Source organism: Engystomops pustulosus, chromosome 6 (assembly GCF_040894005.1).
Source record: "Engystomops pustulosus chromosome 6, aEngPut4.maternal, whole genome shotgun sequence".
Classification (NCBI taxonomy): domain Eukaryota; kingdom Metazoa; phylum Chordata; class Amphibia; order Anura; family Leptodactylidae; genus Engystomops; species Engystomops pustulosus.
Window position 1 is genome coordinate 159134184 of NC_092416.1, and position 9056 is coordinate 159143239.

The window sequence follows — 9056 nt, forward strand, 5'->3', positions numbered from 1 at the left end:
CCTGCCATCTGAGGCAAGAAGTTAGATGATCACACACACACCATCTATTAAAGGAAATGTACCACTAAAGTTATGTAATATTAAACTACAGTATATACTCAAGTATAAGCCGACCGAAGTATAGCCGAGACCCCTAATTTTAACACAAAAAACTGGGAACCCTATTGACTCGAGTATAAGCCGAGGGTGGGAAATGCACCCAGGCAGCCCCTCCCCGACAGGTCCTCTTCTATACCGGTGATCCGGTATCTTATCCTTGTTCCTGCGCCATCCGTCGCAGGGAGCGTGACGTCAGACGCTTGCTGACACCATACTGTGTGCCGATGCCGGCTCACATAGTACTATTTGTTATAAGGGAACACCGCGCACCATGGGAGTGGAGGGTTGAGTAAGAGGGTTGGATATAGAAGCGGAATTGTGCCCCTGGTGACTTATTAAATGTGAGCTGCTGCAGATAACGGTGTGCAGGAAGGAGTTCCTGATGTAAGACAGGTTAGTAGTAGACACCTTTGCAGCACTATGGAATATTACAATGACAGATGGTCAAGGAGAGAATCCCTCATCAGGAAACTCTCCCAACCTACAACTGTCAAAACCAACACTACAGAACCTAGAAAAGTCCCTACTGAAACTAGAACTATGACACAACTCTTTCTTTACCTAGAAGATTTACTCAAATCTGAAATACAACATATGACAGATATATCTTTCCTTAATATCTATCTATCTGAGAACATAGCCCCGAGAGGCCTCCTCATGCCTTTCCAATCATCCTTCCCAAACTATCCTTTTGGGAATCATTCATGGATGATTGTGCAAAAAAGGACCAGATTATAGACTCCATCACAAACACAATAGACACTACACGTCAAGAACTGGACACCTACTCTAACCATTCAGATTATCATAAGCTCAACCATTCTATTTCTCAAAGATTGAGAAATATTGAACTCAATTTGATATCCAAAAAAGTCCAAAAATTACAGAGAAATAGGGTTGAATACACCAACAAATCACACAGAATTTGGCATCCAGATACAGATGAGTACAAGCCCCAACAGGACAAAGAAAAACCAGAACCCCCCCCCCCCCACTCCAGCCATCCCATCCCTCCTTTCCCTACAAACCAATCATCCCAGGAGAAGCCATCCTTCACCCAACATCAAGGGCAAAGTGTTTCACAATCACAAATATAAAAAGACGATTTCCCCCAAAAAATCCTCCCCTAGACTAAACAAAGGACAGACATCTAACAAAACTAAGTCCCAAACTAAGACCCAAAAAAATCACCCAGCCACTCCTCCAACTCAGCCACAAGGGCGGATATCAACTAATGACAATTCCTCTTCCTCTTTCTCACTCACTAACCTGACGGTTCATCTTGATACTTCACAAGAACACTCTAATATACCTCCAAACCTGCAACCCGATGCAATGCCAACAAAAAATACCCACCCTGCAATTCACTCAACTACGTCACTTGAATTAATCAACTCCCAAGAGAACCAGCTTGAAGCTACCATCCAATCTCTAGAATTTACAAACCAGAATATCGATGGTGACTTCAGTACCAGTATGATCCCCTCTTTTTTAGTACATCTCTCCACACCCAAGGAACCCCCATTACCCCATACAACGGACCCACTTATCCCCCGTTTCGAAAGCCCAAAAGCAATATTCTCGATATTTGCTCCATATCAAACAGGGTCAAACAGAAAACGACCCATTAAAAAAGACGCCGATTCCGACATAGAAGAAACTGAGAATTTCATCCATACCCAATTAAAACCTAAGTCCACATTTAATCCAACCCAGAGTCGGGGCCCATTCGTAGACACCTTCTACGCATTAGTGTCTTCCGACCTCAGAACCCTTAAGAGACCAAACAAACATATACCGAATTGAAATCCAAAAGAAAGAAAAGTCTTGAAAGAACTTATGGCCAATCCACAAATCACCATCAAACCAGCCGACAAGGGTGGTGGAACAGTGATCCTAAACACTGAAGATTACATCTCAGAATCACTAAAAATTCTCTCCGATACCAACTACTACGAACCCCTGGACATGGATCCCAAACAGGAACATTTGGAATAACTTACAAATCTGCTGAAGGATGCCCAAAGATCTTGCATCCTAAATAAAAAAAAGAACACCAGTACATCTTACCCAGAAATCCAAGAACAGCACTTTTCTACTATCTCCCAAAAATCCATAAGGATCCTATCCATCCACCCGGCCGCCCAATCATTTCAGGTATCAACTCGCTCACCTCCAACCTGTCGGAATACGTTGATGTGCTCCTCCAAGATTATGTAAGGCAGCTACCAACCTGCTGCTTCTGCGTCTGTGTATACACTCAGCTACACAGGTCACGCAACTGACATCATTGCGTGACCTGTGTAGCGTCGAGGAGGCTGACACCTACCAGCTGTTAGGTCTCCGGCCCTCCATGTAGCTCCGCGGCTTGGTGTAAGAGGCGCGGAGCAGTGACGTCACTATCCCGTGCCTCTACACCAAGCCACCATGTAAATGTGTAAATACTGTATGTGTGTATATTCTGTATGCGTATATTTATACTCTATGTATTGGCGTTTAAATGTATATATGAGTGCATAAATGCGTATAACGTAAGTGTATACGAGTATATATAAAATGAGTGTATGAGTTTAAAACTTTATGTGTGTGTATAATACAAATGTGTGTAAATGAGTGCATACATGTGTGTGATTGTACAAACGTGTCTTTATAAATTTGTGTATATATACTGTATTTTTTTTTATGGTGAAGGGGGTCCAAGCAGAAATCTGCCAGTAACGCCCCTGGTTGCACATGTATTTATGAAGTGTTTGCGCCAGTATCGTGTCGCAGCTGCACTAGGCACACCGCAAACACAATACTGCACACAGAAGAGGGGGTTCCGTTGTGTATTTGCACCAGCCGGCACATTTATGTTGGGAGTCTTCATCTGCCGCACTATGCACGATAGTACTTGTTGACCTTTATCCGGCAAGTTTTACACACCAAATAGGCACCGGAACGCCCCATTCTGTGCACTGGATTGTGTCGCGGTGTGCATAGTGCAGCTGCGGACAAGATACTAGCGCAAGCACTTCATAAATACATGTGCAGCCAGTTAGTACATGTATCTATATGCTGTCTATGCCAGAATTCTGGCACAAACTGTGTAATAAATGTGGCCCGTTTCTTTTGAGCAGACCTAAATGGAAATTACGGTGCATGATGTATGGGCACAGACCATTCCGTTTTTCAAAGTAACACTGCGGCATCATTGCTGGGCACCCCTCCCCACGTGGCACATAGTACTACTACCCAGCAGCCAGTTCCTGTATATAAACCCTTGATCTTCACAAAGAAGCTGGTAAGTAAAAGACCAGATATGTCCGGATATTGCGGTTGTTCCAGTGGCCTCAGTGGAAGTCCAAGCATTTCAAAAAATTTTTTGGTTGAGAACTGTATAAAGCAGAGTTTATGGGAGAGATTTATTATTGACACTTTGTCATAAAAAAGTGGCCAAATGGTGCTAGTGCAGAAATGGCGCGGCACATAAATTTTAGCCATCAGACACGTGATAAATTAACTTACTTTTTTTTTGGTTCAAAATATAAGGTAAAAAATGCCTGTTTTAGGCTATCGGCAAATGCAATATATGTGTGTTTCGTGCAGATTTTCCGCATGCACATTGATGCAGTTTTTATGCAGATTTTCACTCTCTCATTGACTTCAATGTAAAAAATGCGAGGAAACACAAGAAAAGTAACATGATCATTATTTTGTTTTCTGCACAGAACAACGATTTCCTCAAAGGAGAAAAACGCATTGGGGCACATTTACTAAGAACCTTGCACTAGTTTTCTGTCAAACTGTGCACGTTCTTTTCAGTGCAAACTGCCCGCACAGGTATTTAAGAAGTGTCTGAGACACATTTTTGGCGCATGTGACACAAATTAGGGATTGCTCCAAGGCTCATTCCGTCTGTGCGCCAAATTTATCATGCAAAGCCAGACAGAAGTTAAAGGTGCACCACAAAAAAGTTGGCAAAATCTGTCGGGCCAGTACAGGAACGCACCAGATTCATGATTTCTGGCGCATGATCTTAATGAATCTGGCGCACCCAGCGTTATACACGGGCAGAGCACTTGTAGTGCAGTTTCCCACATTCTTAGTAAATGTGCCCCATTGTCTACATGACTTTATATGACATTCACCCCAATGCTACTCTATTGCGCAATGGATCTGTGTGTACAATCCACATGGAGTACGCAAGGTGCACAGTCAGCCTTATAGATTTCTGATTAATTTAAAGGGAACCTGTCACCAGGAGAGCCATTTTTAGAACTCCCCCAGTCCCCACAGAGCATAGTACATACACTGCCAAAGTGTTTTTGTGTAAAAAATAGGTTTTACAGAAAGAAAGATATGTTATATTGTACCTTTCAATACAATGTGCTGTGTGACTAGGCACTCGTCCCCTGGGAGTGGCTGGAAAGGAGCAGTTTCCCCCCCAAGCTTGGGAAACTGCTCCTCCATGTGTCCTTTTCAAATATATGAATAACTCCCCTCACTCGGGATTGGCTGTAGAGGAGCAGGGGGCGTCGCTAAGCCAAGTGATGGGCGTTTTCATATATTTGAACACATGAAGGAGCTGTTTCCCAAGGGTGGGGGGGGGACTGCTCCTTTCCAGCCACTCCCAGGTGCCTAATGCCTAGTCACACAGCAAGGTACAATATAACATATCTTTTTTTCTGTAAAACCTATTTTTTATACAAAAACACTTTGGCAGTGTAAGTACTATGCTCTGTGGGGACGGCGGGAGTGCTAAAAATGGCTCTCCTGGTGACAGGTTCCCTTTAATAATTGTGAAAGTTCCCAGAAGCTTTGTTTAGAAATAAAATAAATGTTTCATTTTGTAATTTTAACATTTTACTTTTCATATAAACATTTTGTGAACAGCATTCAGTTGTTCTAGCTGTTTTTATAAAACAAAACTTATTATATCCAATATTAGATTTTTATATTAAAAAAAAAAATCCACCACTTCCAAAAAATAGTATTAATTGTTCCAAAATGATTATATAGCCTGCCAGCCCCCTGTAGCATATAGCCTGCCAGCCCCCTGTAGCATATACCCTGCCAGCCCCCTGTAGCATATACCCTGCCAGCCCCCTGTAGCATATAGCCTGCCAGCCCCCTGTAGCATATAGCCTGCCAGCCCCCTGTAGCATATAGCCTGCCAGCCCCCTGTAGCATATAGCCTGCCAGCCCCCTGTAGCATATAGCCTGCCAGACCCCTGTAGTATATAGCCAGCCTGCCCCCTGTAGTATATAGCCTGCCAGACCTTTGTATAGGGGGGACCTATAACGACTGAATTTAGGTGATAGTATTGATGTAAGATGATGGTCCTTGTTAAAAGAACAGAGTAGGTGGGATAGTGTAATAATGTAAGAACAGACTAGGTGGGATAGTGTAGTGATGTAAGAACAGAGTAGGTGTATAGTGTAGTGATGTAAGAACAGAGTGGGTGGGATGGTGTAGTGATATAAGAACAGAGTAGGTGGGATGGTGTAGTGATATAAGAACAGAGTGGGTGGGGTATAGTGTAGTGATGTAAGAACAGAGTAGGTGGTGTATAGTGTAGTGATGTAAGAGAACAGAGTAGGTGGTGTATAGTGTAGTGATGTAAGAGAACAGAGTAGGTGGTGTATAGTGTAGTGATGTAAGAACAGAGTGGGTGGGATGGTGTAGTGATATAAGAACAGAGTGGGTGGGATGGTGTAGTGATATAAGAACAGAGTGGGTGGGATAGTGTAGTGATGTAAGAACAGAGTAGGTGGTGTATAGTGTAGTGATGTAAGAACAGAGTAGGTGGGATAGTGTAGTGATGTAAGAACAGAGTAGGTGATGTATAGTGTAGTGATGTAAGAACAGAGTAGGTGGTGTATAGTGTAGTGATGTAAGAACAGAGTAGGTGATGTATAGTGTAGTGATGTAAGAACAGAGTAGGTGATGTATAGTGTAGTGATGTAAGAACAGAGTAGATGAGATAGTGTAGTGATGTAAGAACAGAGTAGGTGGGATAGTGTAGTGATGTAAGAACAGAGTGGGTGGGATAGTGTAGTGATGTAAGAACAGAGTAGGTGGGATAGTGTAGTGATGTAAGAACAGAGTAGGTGATGTATAGTGTAGTGATGTAAGAACAGAGTAGGTGATGTATAGTGTAGTGATGTAAGAACAGAGTAGATGAGATAGTGTAGTGATGTAAGAACAGAGTAGGTGGGATAGTGTAGTGATGTAAGAACAGAGTAGATGAGATAGTGTAGTGATGTAAGAACAGAGTAGGTTGGATAGTGTAGTGATGTAAGAACAGAGTAGGTGGGATAGTGTAGTGATGTAAGAACAGAGTGGGTGGGATAGTGTAGTGATGTAAGAACAGAGTAGGTGGGATAGTGTAGTGATGTAAGAACAGAGTAGGTGGTGTGTAGTGATGTAAGAACAGAGTAGGTGGTGTATAGTGTAGTGATGTAAGAACAGAGTAGGTGGTGTATAGTGTAGTGATGTAAGAACAGAGTAGGTGATGTATAGTGTAGTGATGTAAGAACAGAGTAGGTGATGTATAGTGTAGTGATGTAAGAACAGAGTAGATGGGATAGTGTAGTGATGTAAGAACAGAGTAGGTGTATAGTGTAGTGATGTAAGAACAGAGTGGGTGGGATGGTGTAGTGATGTAAGAACAGAGTAGGTGGGATAGTGTAGTGATGTAAGAACAGAGTGGGTGGGATAGTGTAGTGATGTAAGAACAGAGTAGGTGGGATAGTGTAGTGATGTAAGAACAGAGTAGGTGGGATAGTGTAGTGATGTAAGAACAGAGTAGGTGGGATAGTGTAGTGATGTAAGAACAGAGTAGGTGGTGTATAGTGTAGTAATGTAAGAACAGAGTAGGTGGTGTGTAGTGATGTAAGAACAGAGTAGGTGGTGTGTAGTGATGTAAGAACAGAGTAGGTGGGATAGTGTAGTGATGTAAGAACAGAGTAGGTGGGATAGTGTAGTGATGTAAGAACAGAGTAGGTGGGATAGTGTAGTGATGTAAGAACAGAGTAGGTGGGATAGTGTAGTGATGTAAGAACAGAGTAGGTGGGATAGTGTAGTGATGTAAGAACAGAGTAGGTGGTGTATAGTGTAGTAATGTAAGAACAGAGTAGGTGGTGTGTAGTGATGTAAGAACAGAGTAGGTGGTGTGTAGTGATGTAAGAACAGAGTAGGTGGTGTATAGTGTAGTGATGTAAGAACAGAGTAGGTGATGTATAGTGTAGTGATGTAAGAACAGAGTAGATGGGATAGTGTAGTGATGTAAGAACAGAGTAGGTGGGATAGTGTAGTGATGTAAGAACAGAGTAGGTGGTGTATAGTGTAGTGATGTAAGAACAGAGTAGGTGGTGTATAGTGTAGTGATGTAAGAACAGAGTAGGTGGTGTATAGTGTAGTGATGTAAGAACAGAGTAGGTGGTGTATAGTGTAGGGATGTAAGTACAGAGTAAGTGGTGTATAGTGTAGTGATGTAAGAACAGAGTAGGTGTATAGTGTAGTGATGTAAGAACAGAGTGGGTGGTGTATAGTGTAGTGATGTAAGAACAGAGTGGGTGGTGTATAGTGTAGTGATGTAAGAACAGAGTGGGTGGTGTATAGTGTAGTGATGTAAGAACAGAGTGGGTGGGGTATAGTGTAGTGATGTAAGAACAGAGTGGGTGGGGTATAGTGTAGTGATGTAAGAACAGAGTGGGTGGGGTATAGTGTAGTGATGTAAGAACAGAGTGGGTGGGGTATAGTGTAGTGATGTAAGAACAGAGTGGGTGGGGTATAGTGTAGTGATGTAAGAACAGAGTGGGTGGGGTATAGTAAAGTGATGTAAGAGGGGAGCGGCTCAGGAGTAGATGTCACTCCCTGTCCTATTTCTCTCTTTCTCTCCCTAGAAGAACAGAAAGAAACATGTCTGACAGACTCAGAAGGTATAACACTGGGGTTTCCATGTTATATCACCCTGCTGTCACCTCATACACCTCACACGGCATGTACTAGTGCAGACTCAGCTTACACATCATATATGAGAGGATTTTACCTCAGGAATTAATCATTACCACAGGAGATGTGGTCTCCATGTCTCCTCATGTACCTGCTCCCAGCTACCTCACACATGGCGGCTCTATCTGTGATATATGTGAGCTTATAACACCACACACTGTGGATATGACTGGTAAATGTTACAGGGGAGCAGCATTACCTGATGTCATGTGCACATGGCTGTAGGTATGTAAGAAGCCGCCATCTTTGCAAGCCCGGAGGCGTATAGCCGTTGGGCTAATGACTGCACAAAGGGGTCTTAGTTAGCGGGGTTCTAAGTACAGGAATAGGCCCTCTTTAACTGAGGTGGTTTTTCCTTTCCTTTCTGTCTCCCTGAGTATGCCAGGGAGGTGGGGGCTACGTGACTAGGGGTGGGCTTGTGTCGTGGGTGGTACAGGAAGTGAGCATAGCTTAAATAGGGGCTGCAGACGTCACTCACCCTCTTTCTGGATTGCGTTTTCTCCTGGCACCATGTCTGATGATGCTGTCCGGCAGAGAATTCGGGCCTAAGGGTCTGCATGGCTTCAGGCCCTCCTGGATGAGGCCTCCCCTGGATCCCCAGCGATGCCTCCGCCTGCTCCTCCAGCGCAGCGCCATTTGGGTAGGCTATCGCGCCCCCCTAGCCGGTTGTCCCCCTCGGAAGCAGCAGCCACGCGCCACCGCTCTGCGCCTCCTGTCCCCCATGATGGTAGGGCTGCCACCACGGCCCCGTCCGTGGTGGCTGTGGTCCAGGTAGCGGGCCGAGATTCATTCCCCACTATGCTGCCGACGCCGTCAGTTGATACTGAGGGACGGCGTCGGTCATCCCAGTCGCGGTCCTCTGCGTCTCGCGGGTCGGCGGTGATCCCCTCATCTGTAGCGCGCGCCGGCGCGAGTCGTCCCCCTCCTCCACCGCCATCGGCGCGCTCTGCCCCACGGT